The sequence below is a fragment of the Solanum pennellii genome, chromosome 3 (assembly GCF_001406875.1).
Source record: "Solanum pennellii chromosome 3, SPENNV200".
Lineage (NCBI taxonomy): Eukaryota > Viridiplantae > Streptophyta > Magnoliopsida > Solanales > Solanaceae > Solanum > Solanum pennellii.
In genome coordinates, this window is record NC_028639.1 from 14,791,668 (window position 1) to 14,803,191 (window position 11,524).

The 11,524-nt window shown below is 35.4% G+C and overlaps 1 pseudogene; it reads right to left on the reverse strand.

The window, feature by feature from the left end:
* Nucleotides 1–690: 690 nt before the first annotated feature.
* LOC114076378 lies at nucleotides 691–7,699 on the reverse strand (annotated as a pseudogene).
* Nucleotides 7,700–11,524: the final 3,825 nt, after the last annotated feature.

The following is an 11,524-nucleotide window of genomic DNA, read 5'->3' on the forward strand; positions in this document are numbered from 1 at the left end:
TTACAACTATTGTACCCAAATCATATTGGATCAAATCTATATTTACCAATATTTTATATGGGTAGATTGTGATTCAATCCATTTTAACTCAATCCATATACAACCCATCCAAATCCGATTCAAACGACTCATTTGCCACCCTCGGCTTTACCCTTCTTAACAAATCTCATGAATCCTTTCATAAGTGAAACCTTCGATTCAACGTGAACACCAACCTGAAATGTCATGTCCCTTTCATTGCAGTGTGCATACTCCTACCTACTCTAGGCTCCAAATAACATAGTCTGGATTACCCTCACCATTAGCTCATCTTCCCTAACCAAATCAACATCCAAGTATTCTACATAACAACCTTAAAAGAACCCAATTTACGGTTTTATCAATTATTTAATTTTGATAAATCATGGTGGAGAGTGCAATAGTGTTTTTTAAAAAAAATTAAAACATTAAACATTGTTTATACACCTTTTTACTGAATGTTTGTGTTTATAAAAAAGTATAAATATCGTATAACATGTATAAACATCGAATCGCAAATGCTCTCACACAAGACACAACACCAAGTCCTTTATAACCCAAAGTTTAGCCATATGAATCTTATTCAATCTACTCACCCTTAGTAATTTTGGGTGGATCTGGATTAATTCAGCTCAATTTAACTTATCTATTTGATATACCTAGTATACATTCAGTCGATAAGTAGGAATAACCCTTACATGCTCAGCTCCCAATCTAAATAATGAACCAGTTGTGCTGGCACAAGACAAACAATTGTGAATCCTAATTGTAATCCAGGACAACTTCTTCTTCCAGAGCCAAAAGGTAAAAGTTGAAAATCACGTCCAAGAAGATTAATGTTGCTATCAATAAATTTTTCTGGTACAAACTCGGGTTCAGACCAAACTTCTGGACCTCTTCCAATTGCCCAAGTATTTACTAGAATTCTTGAACCTTTAGGTATAGCAAATCCATCAATTGTGCAATCTTCAATGGATTCCTGAGGGATCAAAAGTGGTCCGACGGGATGAAGCCTAAAACCTTCTTTTATGACCATTTCTAAATAATCTAATTTTTCCAAGTCTGATTCTTCTACCATTCTATTTATGCCAACAACTTGTTCCAACTCCTTTTGTAAATTTTTCATTACTTTTGGGTGCCTTATAAGTTCAGAGAAAATCCAATCAATTGATGTTGCTGAGGTATCCATTGAAGCCATTAGTATGTCCTGCATAGAGAGTTCTTTTTCAGTCATGCTAAACTAATACCAAGTACATTATCAATTAATTTTACCCAAGTAGACTTAGGGGGTTTCTAACACAATTTTGTTACTAGACTCCTTGTAAGTTGTGAATGAAATTCTTTTTACAATATAAGTTAAACTCAACGACAAATAGACCATGTAGTAAATGGACTTTAACACTATCAAGTTATCCAAAGTATCAAGAAATAACCCAAAACTATATTTTTTTAAAAATTGGAATTTGTGATCTTAAAATATGACAAATTATTTACTTTAACACTTAAAGATACCTTGCTAATTAATGCAAATCTTCTTATACCATCAACAAAATATTAGTTAAATGTTGCGGAAGCCGAATATATAGAGAGTGATGGAATCACAACTACTATATCTAAAGGTAGCTAATAAATAGTAAATGAGACAACAAGAGAAAGAACACCAGGAATTAACGAGGTTCGGCAAACTTTTGTTTTCTTTTGCCTACTCCTCGGACACAACCAACCAATATTTATTTCACTCCAAAAGAGTACAAGTGAAATACTACAAGAGAGAAAGAAGAACAAATGCCTTAGGAGATGAGAAGGCAAGGGAGAGGTGTGTTACAAATGAATTAGGAGCTACCTATTTATAGGAGTAAATTCTTCCTATTGATGTCATCCATGACATCACAATATGTCAAAATGTCAACATTTACCTTGTGAAATCAATTTATGGTTCACCTAAATTTCACCTATAAAAGTTGCTATATTGACTTTTATACCAATGAAGAATTATCCTCCTAACTACCATATCTTCTCATTAATCCATTTTTGAATCTTGTCAAATTTAACAAATCTCCACCTTGGCAAGATTCTCCATTTTCAACTTTCTCCCAACAACAATTTTGATTGTGTCTTCAACCCTAATCCTCAATGTTCAACAATGTTGATCAAGTTCAAACAATGTTGAAACTTGACTTCAGTCACCACTTTTGTCAACATATCGGCAGGATTATCTGTAGTATGAATTTTCTGCATTATGACTCCACCATCTTCTATGATTTCTCGTATGAAATGATATCGGACGTCAATGTGCTTCGTCCTTGCATGATAAACTTGGTTCTTTGCTAATTGAATAGCACTCTGACTATCACAAAATATTGTGATTTCTTCTTGTCCAATACCAAGCTCTCTAAGCAATCCTCGAAGCCAAATTGCTTCCTTCGCAGCCTCTGTAATTGCCATGTACTCTGCCTCAGTGGTAGACAAAGCAACTGTTGACTGCAAAGTAGACTTCCAACTAACTGGTGCATTTGCAATAGTGAAAACATAACCAGTAGTTGATCTTCGTTTGTCCAAATCACCTGCATAATCTGAGTCACAATATCCAACAAGATATTGACTATCGTTCTGCTAGAAAACCAAACCAACATCTACAGTATTATGAATGTACCGTAGAATCCATTTTACAGCCTGCCAATGATCCTTTCCAGGATTGTGCATGTACCTGCTTACAACTCCAACAGCGTGTGAAATATCTGGCCTTGTGCAAACCATTGCATACATCAAGCTACCAATAGCATTAGCGTATGGTACTCTTGACATATATTCTCGTTCAGCTTCATTATTAGGTGACATAGCATCACTAAGCTTAAAATGAGGAGCAAGCGGAGTGCTAACCGACTTCGTTTTTTTATTCATACCGAATCGCTTTAGTACTCTCTTCAAATATTCCTTTTGAGATAAATAGAGTTTCTTTGAATGTCTATCTCTTTTTATCTCCATGCCAAGAATCTTCTTTGCCTCACCCAAATCCTTCATCTCAAACTCCTTTCTTAGTTGAATCTTTAGCTTCTCAATTTCCTCTTGACTCTTAGAAGCTATCAACATATCATCAACATATAGGAGAAGGTATATAAAGGAATTATCTTCAAGCTTGCGCAAATACACACAATGATCGTATTTGCTTCTTATGTACCTTTGCTGCAACATAAACTTGTCAAATCGTTTGTACCATTGTCTAGAAGATTGTTTCAATCCGTACAATGATTTTTCAAGTTTGCACACCATATTTTCTTTTCCATCAACTTTGAATCCTTCTGGCTGAGTCATGTAGATTTCCTCTTCCAAGTCTCCATGTAAAAATGCAGTTTTTACATCCAACTGAACTAGTTCCAAATTTAACTGCGCTACCAAAGCCAACAAAACTCTAATGGAGGAGTGTTTCACAACTGGAGAAAACACCTCATTATAATCAATTCCCTCCTTTTGAGCATATCCTTTGGCCACCAATCTTGCTTTGTAGCGAATATCTTCTTGGTTAGGAAATCCTTCTTTCTTTGCAAATACCCATTTGCACCCAATTGCTTTCTTGCCCTCTGGGAGATTGGCCAATCTCCATGTATGATTCTGATGAAGGGACTGCATTTCTTCATCCATGGCAATCCTCCACTTATCTTCTTCTGAACTTTGGACTGCGTCTTTATAAGTGGTAGGAATGTCATCAGCTGCAATTGAGTCCGACAAGCCACCATCTATGAGTCGAGCAGGTTTTCTTAATGTCCTTTTTGGCTTGCCGGTTGCTATTTATTCAAGTTGTGGTTGAAGTTCTTGAGATGGAACCTTTTCTTCGACTGGCTATCCTTCAAGAGAAAAATTTTCTGTTGTTTCCTCGTTTGATCCCTGTGTTGGGAAAATTATCTTTCCCTCAAACTCCACCTGCTTTGAAGCACCATCAATTTGGTTGACTTCTTCAATTGTTACCTTATTTGTCAAGGTAGATTCATCAAAGGTAACATCCCTGCTGAAAATGACTTTTCTTGTCTCTGGACACCATAAACGGTATCCTTTGACTCCAGAAGTAATTCCCATAAATAAAGCTTTCTTTGCTCTTGGGTCCAATTTTGACTCTCTTACATGATAATATGCAATTGAGCCAAATACATATAAAGAACCATAATCTTCAGCAGGTTTTCCATACCATTTTTCAAATGGTGTCTTCCCACCAATAGCAGCAGATGGTAGACGATTAATGAGGTGGCACGCATATGTTATTGCCTCAGCCCAAAATTCTTTGCCCAAGCCAGCATTGGACAACATACATCGAACTTTCTCCAGCAAAGTTCGGTTCATGCGTTCTGCCACTCCATTCTGTTGTGGTGTATTTTTTACGGTGAAATGTCTAACGATGCCATTTTCCTCACAAATTTTCTGAAAAAGATCATTTTTGTATTCGCCACCATTGTCTGTGCGAAGACACTTGATCTTTCTGCCACTTTGAGTTTCTATCATCGCCTTCCATTTGAGAAAAATTCCCAATACTTCATCTTTTGTTTTCATCGTATACACCCACAATCTTCGAGAAAAGTCATCAACAAAGGTTACAAAATAGTGTTTCCCACCTAATGAAGGTGTTTTGGAAGCACCCCAAACATCCGAATGAACATAATCCAAAATACCTTTAGTATTATGGATAGCTGTTCCAAATTTAACCCTTGTTTGCTTTCCCTTGATACAATGCTCACAAAACTCCAAGTTGCAAGTTTTTACTCCTTTTAGCAATCCTTGATCTGATAAAGTTTTCAAGGATTTCCCTCCAGCATGCCCCAAGCGCATATGCCACAACTTGGTCATTTCTGCCTCCTTCTCGTCATTGGATGTTGTTGCCGCTGTCCCAATAACTGTACTACCTTGATAGTGGTACATGTTATTATTTCTTCGAATTGCCTTCATTACCACCAGTGCACCAGAGCATATTCTCATCACGCCATTATCTGCAATGACTTTGAACCCCTTTGATTCTAGGGCTCCTACAGAAATGAGATTTTTCTTCAAATCTGGTACATATCGAACATCTGTTAATGTTCTACTTAATCCATCATGGTTCCTTAATCGGATTGAACCAACACCATATGCGGTAAGAGGATTATTGTTTGCAGTGTGAATAACTCCACATTCTCCTTCTTGTAAATCAATAAACCAGTCCCGATTGGGACACATATGATAACTACAAGCTGAATCCATCAACCATACATCAGATGATTTGGATGGATCTGTTGTAACTAGTGAGTAATCGGAATCATCACAATCAGCCACATTTGAATCCATGACAGCCTTCCCATTATTTGGTTTGGCTTTGCTATTCAACTTTGGGCAGTCTTTCTTCCAATGCCCTTTTTCTCGGCAAAAGGCACATTCATCTTTGCTGAGTCTCGATCTTGACTTGGATCTCCCTTTCTTCGTTCTCATATGATTTTGAGAACGACCTCTCGCAACTAGTGCTTCTGCTTCTCCGCCTTTTTGTTTTTCTCTCTTTCTTTGTTCATAACTGTATAAGGCAGAACAAACTTCTTTGAGAGATACTTCATCATTCCCATGCAGTAGAGTCGTTTCAAGATGCTCAAACTCATCGGGAAGTGAACTTAACAACATTAAGGCCATATCTCCATCCGTAAAAGTCACGTCCATATTTCGCAAATCTGTCGCCAACTTATTAAAGCTGGTGATATGATCATTCATTGTGCTACCGGGAACATAAGTGAAGCGTAACAGTCTTCTTTTCATGTAAAGTTTATTTTGACTGTTTTTCTTCAAGAATTTCTCCTCCAATGAATTCCATAATTTATTTGCAGATGTTTCCTTCGTGTATGGATACTTTTGTTCTCTTGCAAGGTAAGATCGAATGGTACCGCAAGCAACACGGTTGATAATCTTCCAATCTTCTTCTCCTACACCGTCTGGTTTCTTTTCTTCAATGGCAATATCTAGCCCTTGTTGAAAAAGAACATCAAGGACCTCGCCTTGCCACATTCCGAAATGTCCTGACCCGTCAAAAATTTCAACAGCAAATTTCGCATTTGACACAATTCTTGTCATAAGCGAAGATGCCAATGATGACGTATTATTGACACTTGATGTGGACTCATCATTTTTCTTGTCTCCCATTTTACTACAAATACTATTTACTAGCTAATAATTCAAAGACCAAAGTAAATCTTTTTCTGATGTGGAAGTTCAGACTATGCTGCAACCACAGAGCATACTCAGATAATACCTTGGCTCTGATACCAATTGTTGCGGAAGCCGAATATATAGAGAGTGATGGAATCACAACTACTATATCTAAAGGTAGCTAATAAATAGTAAATGAGACAACAAGAGAAAGAACACCAGGAATTAACGAGGTTCGGCAAACTTTTGTTTTCTTTTGCCTACTCCTCGGACACAACCAACCAATATTTATTTCACTCCAAAAGAATACAAGTGAAATACTACAAGAGAGAAAGAAGAACAAATGCCTTAGGAGATGAGAAGGCAAGTGAGAGGTGTGTTACAAATGAATTAGGAGCTACCTATTTATAGGAGTAAATTCTTCCTATTGATGTCATCCATGACATCACAATATGTCAAGATGTCAACATTTACCTTGTGAAATCAATTTATGGTTCACCTAAATTTCACCTATAAAAGTTGCTATCTTGACTTTTATACCAATGAAGAATTATCCTCCTAACTACCATATCTTCTCATTAATCCATTTTTGAATCTTGTCAAATTTAACATTAAACTCAACTAAAATTAACTTTTAAGATATTACCATTAAAATAACTTTGATATGGCGACGATCAAACTCGAACTCTGCTTTTCCAGAATTCATGATGTCCATCATATTATCAACAATATCCTTGGTTTTTTTCTCCTTTTTGGAATCTTGAATATGTTCATCAATAACTCTCTCCGAAAATTCATCAAAACTTTTGCCAATTCTTTTATACGACGAACAACTCCCTGCAAATCAAACACATCAAGAAATGGAAAAAACTCACCAATATTTGGTGTTGCTGTTATTATCATAATTTCTTGAATAACATCTTTAAAACCTCTTTTATCAAAGTCATCATCCATATATTTTTTCCCAAATATCATTAAACAAGCCATGTTGGCATTTAGTGTAGCAACTTTAGCACTAATATCAACTTCAACACCACTAGTAGCTGCCCGATTGATAAAAGTCACAAAATTTCTAACTTCTTTCTTTCTCATGGATTGAAATGAATTGATCTTGAGAATACTAAGCAATTCTAACGTACACAATTTTCGCATATTTCTCCAATAAGGTCCATATTTTGCAAACGTCAAGTTTCTTTGATTGTACGCGGCAAATTGAGCAACTCTATTATTTGGTCGACTAGCAAAAATAAGATCATGTTTTTTCAAGAATTGTTCAGCAGCATGAGGAGATGAAGCAATAATTATAGGAACTAGACCAAATCTCATGATCATTACGGGACCATATTTTTTGGCTATTTGATATAGTTCTTGGTGGACATTTTTGTCAATTATATGGAGATTTCTTATAATTGGAAGCCCTTTTGGGCCTGGAGGAATTTTTTTCCTTCTTTTTGATGAATTTATTATGCAATACTTGAAAAATTTATAGCACTACAAGTAGTGCAAGAACTTGTAAGAAAATTGAAGCCATTGGATATTATTGTGTTTTCATTTTGCTTCATGACTCCCACATTATAAAGATGTTAAAAGTTGGTTTGGGGTGAAGGAAATTCAATGAAAAAATTATTTGTTCGGGCATAGGACAAAGAAAGAAAAAAACAAAATTTAAAAGTGATAAATTCTTCTAGAAAATTCATTGTGTTATAATTGGACTTTCATGGTTCAATATTCACTTTGAAATTTAATTGAGTCAAATTTGCTTTTAAACTTTTTTAACTTGTGGTGAATCAGTAAAGAAGAAAACAAATTATATGTTAAAATTCATATTTTTCATTGCCAATCGTCACTTTCAACATAAAAATATCAGTCACTACAAAAAAGAATGCTTCATACGTTTATGATTAACAACTACTCTCTCCGTTCTTTATAAATAGTTGGACTATAATTATGTCATTTCATAAAATTAATGTATAAATTATTCTTCCTATTATATGTTTGACAGAGTAGTTAATTAGTCTTGAAAATATATACCTTGACTAACCTAGAAAAACTAATAAGTAATTAATATTCATTGGAGTACTTCATACATTGATTAATTAGCCTCTTCATTCACTATTCTATAAAACCTGATTTTGAAAATAAACTCAAAAATTTAAATAGTCATCCAAATGCATTTTAATTTTCGAAATCTAGAATATTCATTTTTTATTGAAAAGTTGACATAACAAAACATTAAATAACGGTACAAGGGTAAAGTTACTTAATTTCTTAATGCAAGTGCAATTTAAAAAGGTGACATATAAAAAAACAGAGACAATATTATATATCTATATTCAATATTGCACTAATATTATATCATTATTTTTTTTCATTATAAATTGTAAACCCACTTTAAAAATGTAGTCATATTTTATAGAGTAACTTTCACAGATAGCAAATACAAAAATTATATTTGTATGTTATACCTATAGTTTGCATAATTGTGCTCCATAGCGAACATAAATATGTATGTTTTGTCATACATACACAAATGAAAGCTATGGCTATTCGCTATACATATATGCAAAAGAAGCAATTGTATAATCTGTTTCGGCTTATATATACAAAATAAATCAATTGTATAATATGTTTTGAATAAAGCGAGAAAGAAAGAAAGAAAGACAAAAGAAAATTGGGTGGGAAAGATCGTATTTCTATAAAGTGAGAGAGGAGAGTGAGAGTGGCGAGCGAGATCTGGAGAATGGAGAGCGAAATGTGGGAGAGGAGAGACAGGGAAACAAAAGTATATGTATATGTACAATTTTCTCTCGCTTTATACAAATACAAACACATATTATACATGGTTTTTGTACAAAAGCGAGACTAGTAGCGGCCAACTCGAGAGTGGTGAGCGAAATTCCACCATGAGACGAAAATAACAACGGTTTGTTGTGGGATACAATTAAATCAAACTATGTTTATAACATTTAATTTGAATTAATAGTTTGCTATTATACACAATTTTCCCTATTTTTTATATGGCTTAACTATAAGTTACTTTATCTATATCAGTTTTTAGGAGATTGAATGAATTAGAAAATTTATTTTGGTAGAAAAGGATGTATATTATATATTAGAGAAAAGACATAAAGTCACCACTAAAGTTGTTCCGAATTTTCAAAAAGACACTTTAACTTTGCGGGTGTGCTATTACCCCACGAAACTATCTAAATCCACAATAAATATACCTTTTTGACTCATTTTAACACCACTGGTGTTGTCACGAAATTTGGGTGTGTGAAGGACTGTCCATGTAGCTTCAGACCAGCGTAATATTGCAATGTGGCACTCCCAATTTGACTTATTTTGAAAAAAAATACAAAAACCTATGTATTAATTTTTTAAAGCTTTATTAGGAATAATTTTTAATTTTCAAAAAAAAATTCGCATCTTCCCTACCATCATTAACTTACTCATGTTTCTTGGGCATCTATGTCTTCCTTCATTTTTTTTCTAAACTAATGTATTGTGTTCATTCTTATTCTTTTTTATTTTGAAAAACAAATTAGTTTAGTGATTTTATTCTTCCTACAAATCAAGTTTGAAATTTGGGAATAGTGAAACTATGAAAAACTCGTTTGGGAGTAAGAAGTTGGAGAAGAAGGTGATTTAAATGTTAGATTTTGACTTGATGATATCCTGAATGTTAGGACCGTAAATAAGCAGGTATAACGCGGAATCTAGCAATGCAAACCTCGAAAGACCACGAGTAAGAGACAACGAGAAATATACCAAAAGACACAAAGATTTAACGTGGTTCGGTCAATCGACCTACCACAAAGGATATGAGCAATCCACTATAAATATGAGAGTACAAAATACAGAGGGAAACAACCTCAACCAATTCACTCAGAATACATGGGAGGTTCACACAAGTGATAACGTATCGAGCTTGTGACCCATAAATTCTTCCCCTAATCAAAACTCTCAAAGCCTTTAAGACTACATTGTGAATGCTGATTAAGTTAGAAGGAACATTCCTCTATTTATAGAGTCCTAAACTTTTTCCTACAAGAAAAGGATTAGTCAATCTTAAACCTTCCCCTTAAAGGAAAACCTATTTATGGTAAGAAATTTAGAGCAAATAAAACCCAACAAATCTCCCCCTTGGCCTGAATTTCTGACAAAATAAATTTGTCCACCTTCTTTACTTAATCTTCAACAAGTTGGTTCTCCTCTCCATAATCTCCTTTGCAAAATATGTGTCTCAACACAGAGAACCTCTCTGAAACAATTTCTCCAACAGAATCTTCATTATTGTCAAAAAGGTTGCGGCTAGAACTACACCCGTCAAGATGAACACCTCGTTCTAACTCTGGTTCAATCATCGATTATCGAACCACTAAACCTGACTCCATCATTGAATCTGGCTCTAATACCACTTGTTTTGTAATCTCTAGAACCTTCTGCTCTCTGTCCTTGTACAGGACAGACTCATCAAATGTCACGTCACAATGTCTCAGGATCTTTCTGTTCTTGTCATCCCAAAACCTGTAACCAAACAAATCAGAACCATAGCCTATGAAGTAACAGTTCACCCAGCCTTGGCATCAAGCTTGTCTCTCTTTTCTGGATCAACATGAAAATAAGCAGTGCAACAAAAAGTCCTCAAGTGTGAGTACTTGAGTTCTTTTCCTGTCCACACCTCCTCTGGAATCTTGAACCCTAAAGGAACTGATGGTCCCCTGTTGATCAAGTATGCAACTGTTCTCACAGCATCCGCCCAAAGTGTTTTGGGCAGGCCACAGTGTATCCTCATACTCCTTGCACGCTCATTCAATGTTCTGTTCATCCTCTCAGCAATTCCATTCTGCCTTGCCTTTCCAGGAACTGTTCTCATCAATCTGATTCCCTCAGCTGCACATAATGCCTTGAACTCTGATTTGTCATACTCTCCTCCATTGTAGACCTTAGGCATTTGACTTTCAAACTGGTCTGATTCTCAACTTCAGCTTTCCACTTCTTGAAAGTTGCAAACACATCTGACTTATGCTTCAAGAAGTAAACCCATACCTTCCTGCTGAAATCATCAATGAAGGTAACATAGAATCTGGATCCTCCAAGTGATGATACTGGAGATGGTCCCCAAACATCTGTATGGACCATTTCCAACCGCACTTTCTTTGGCTCTCTAGGAGTCTTTGTGAAGCTTACTCTTTTCTGTTTGCCCATAACACAGCTCTCGCAAAGACCCATATCAACAGACTTCAGACCCTCTAATGCTCCTTTTGCAACCAGCATCTTCATTCCTTTAGTACTCATGTGTCCAAGTCTGTTGTGCCACAGACATGAACCGGAAGCACCTTCAGCAACAGCG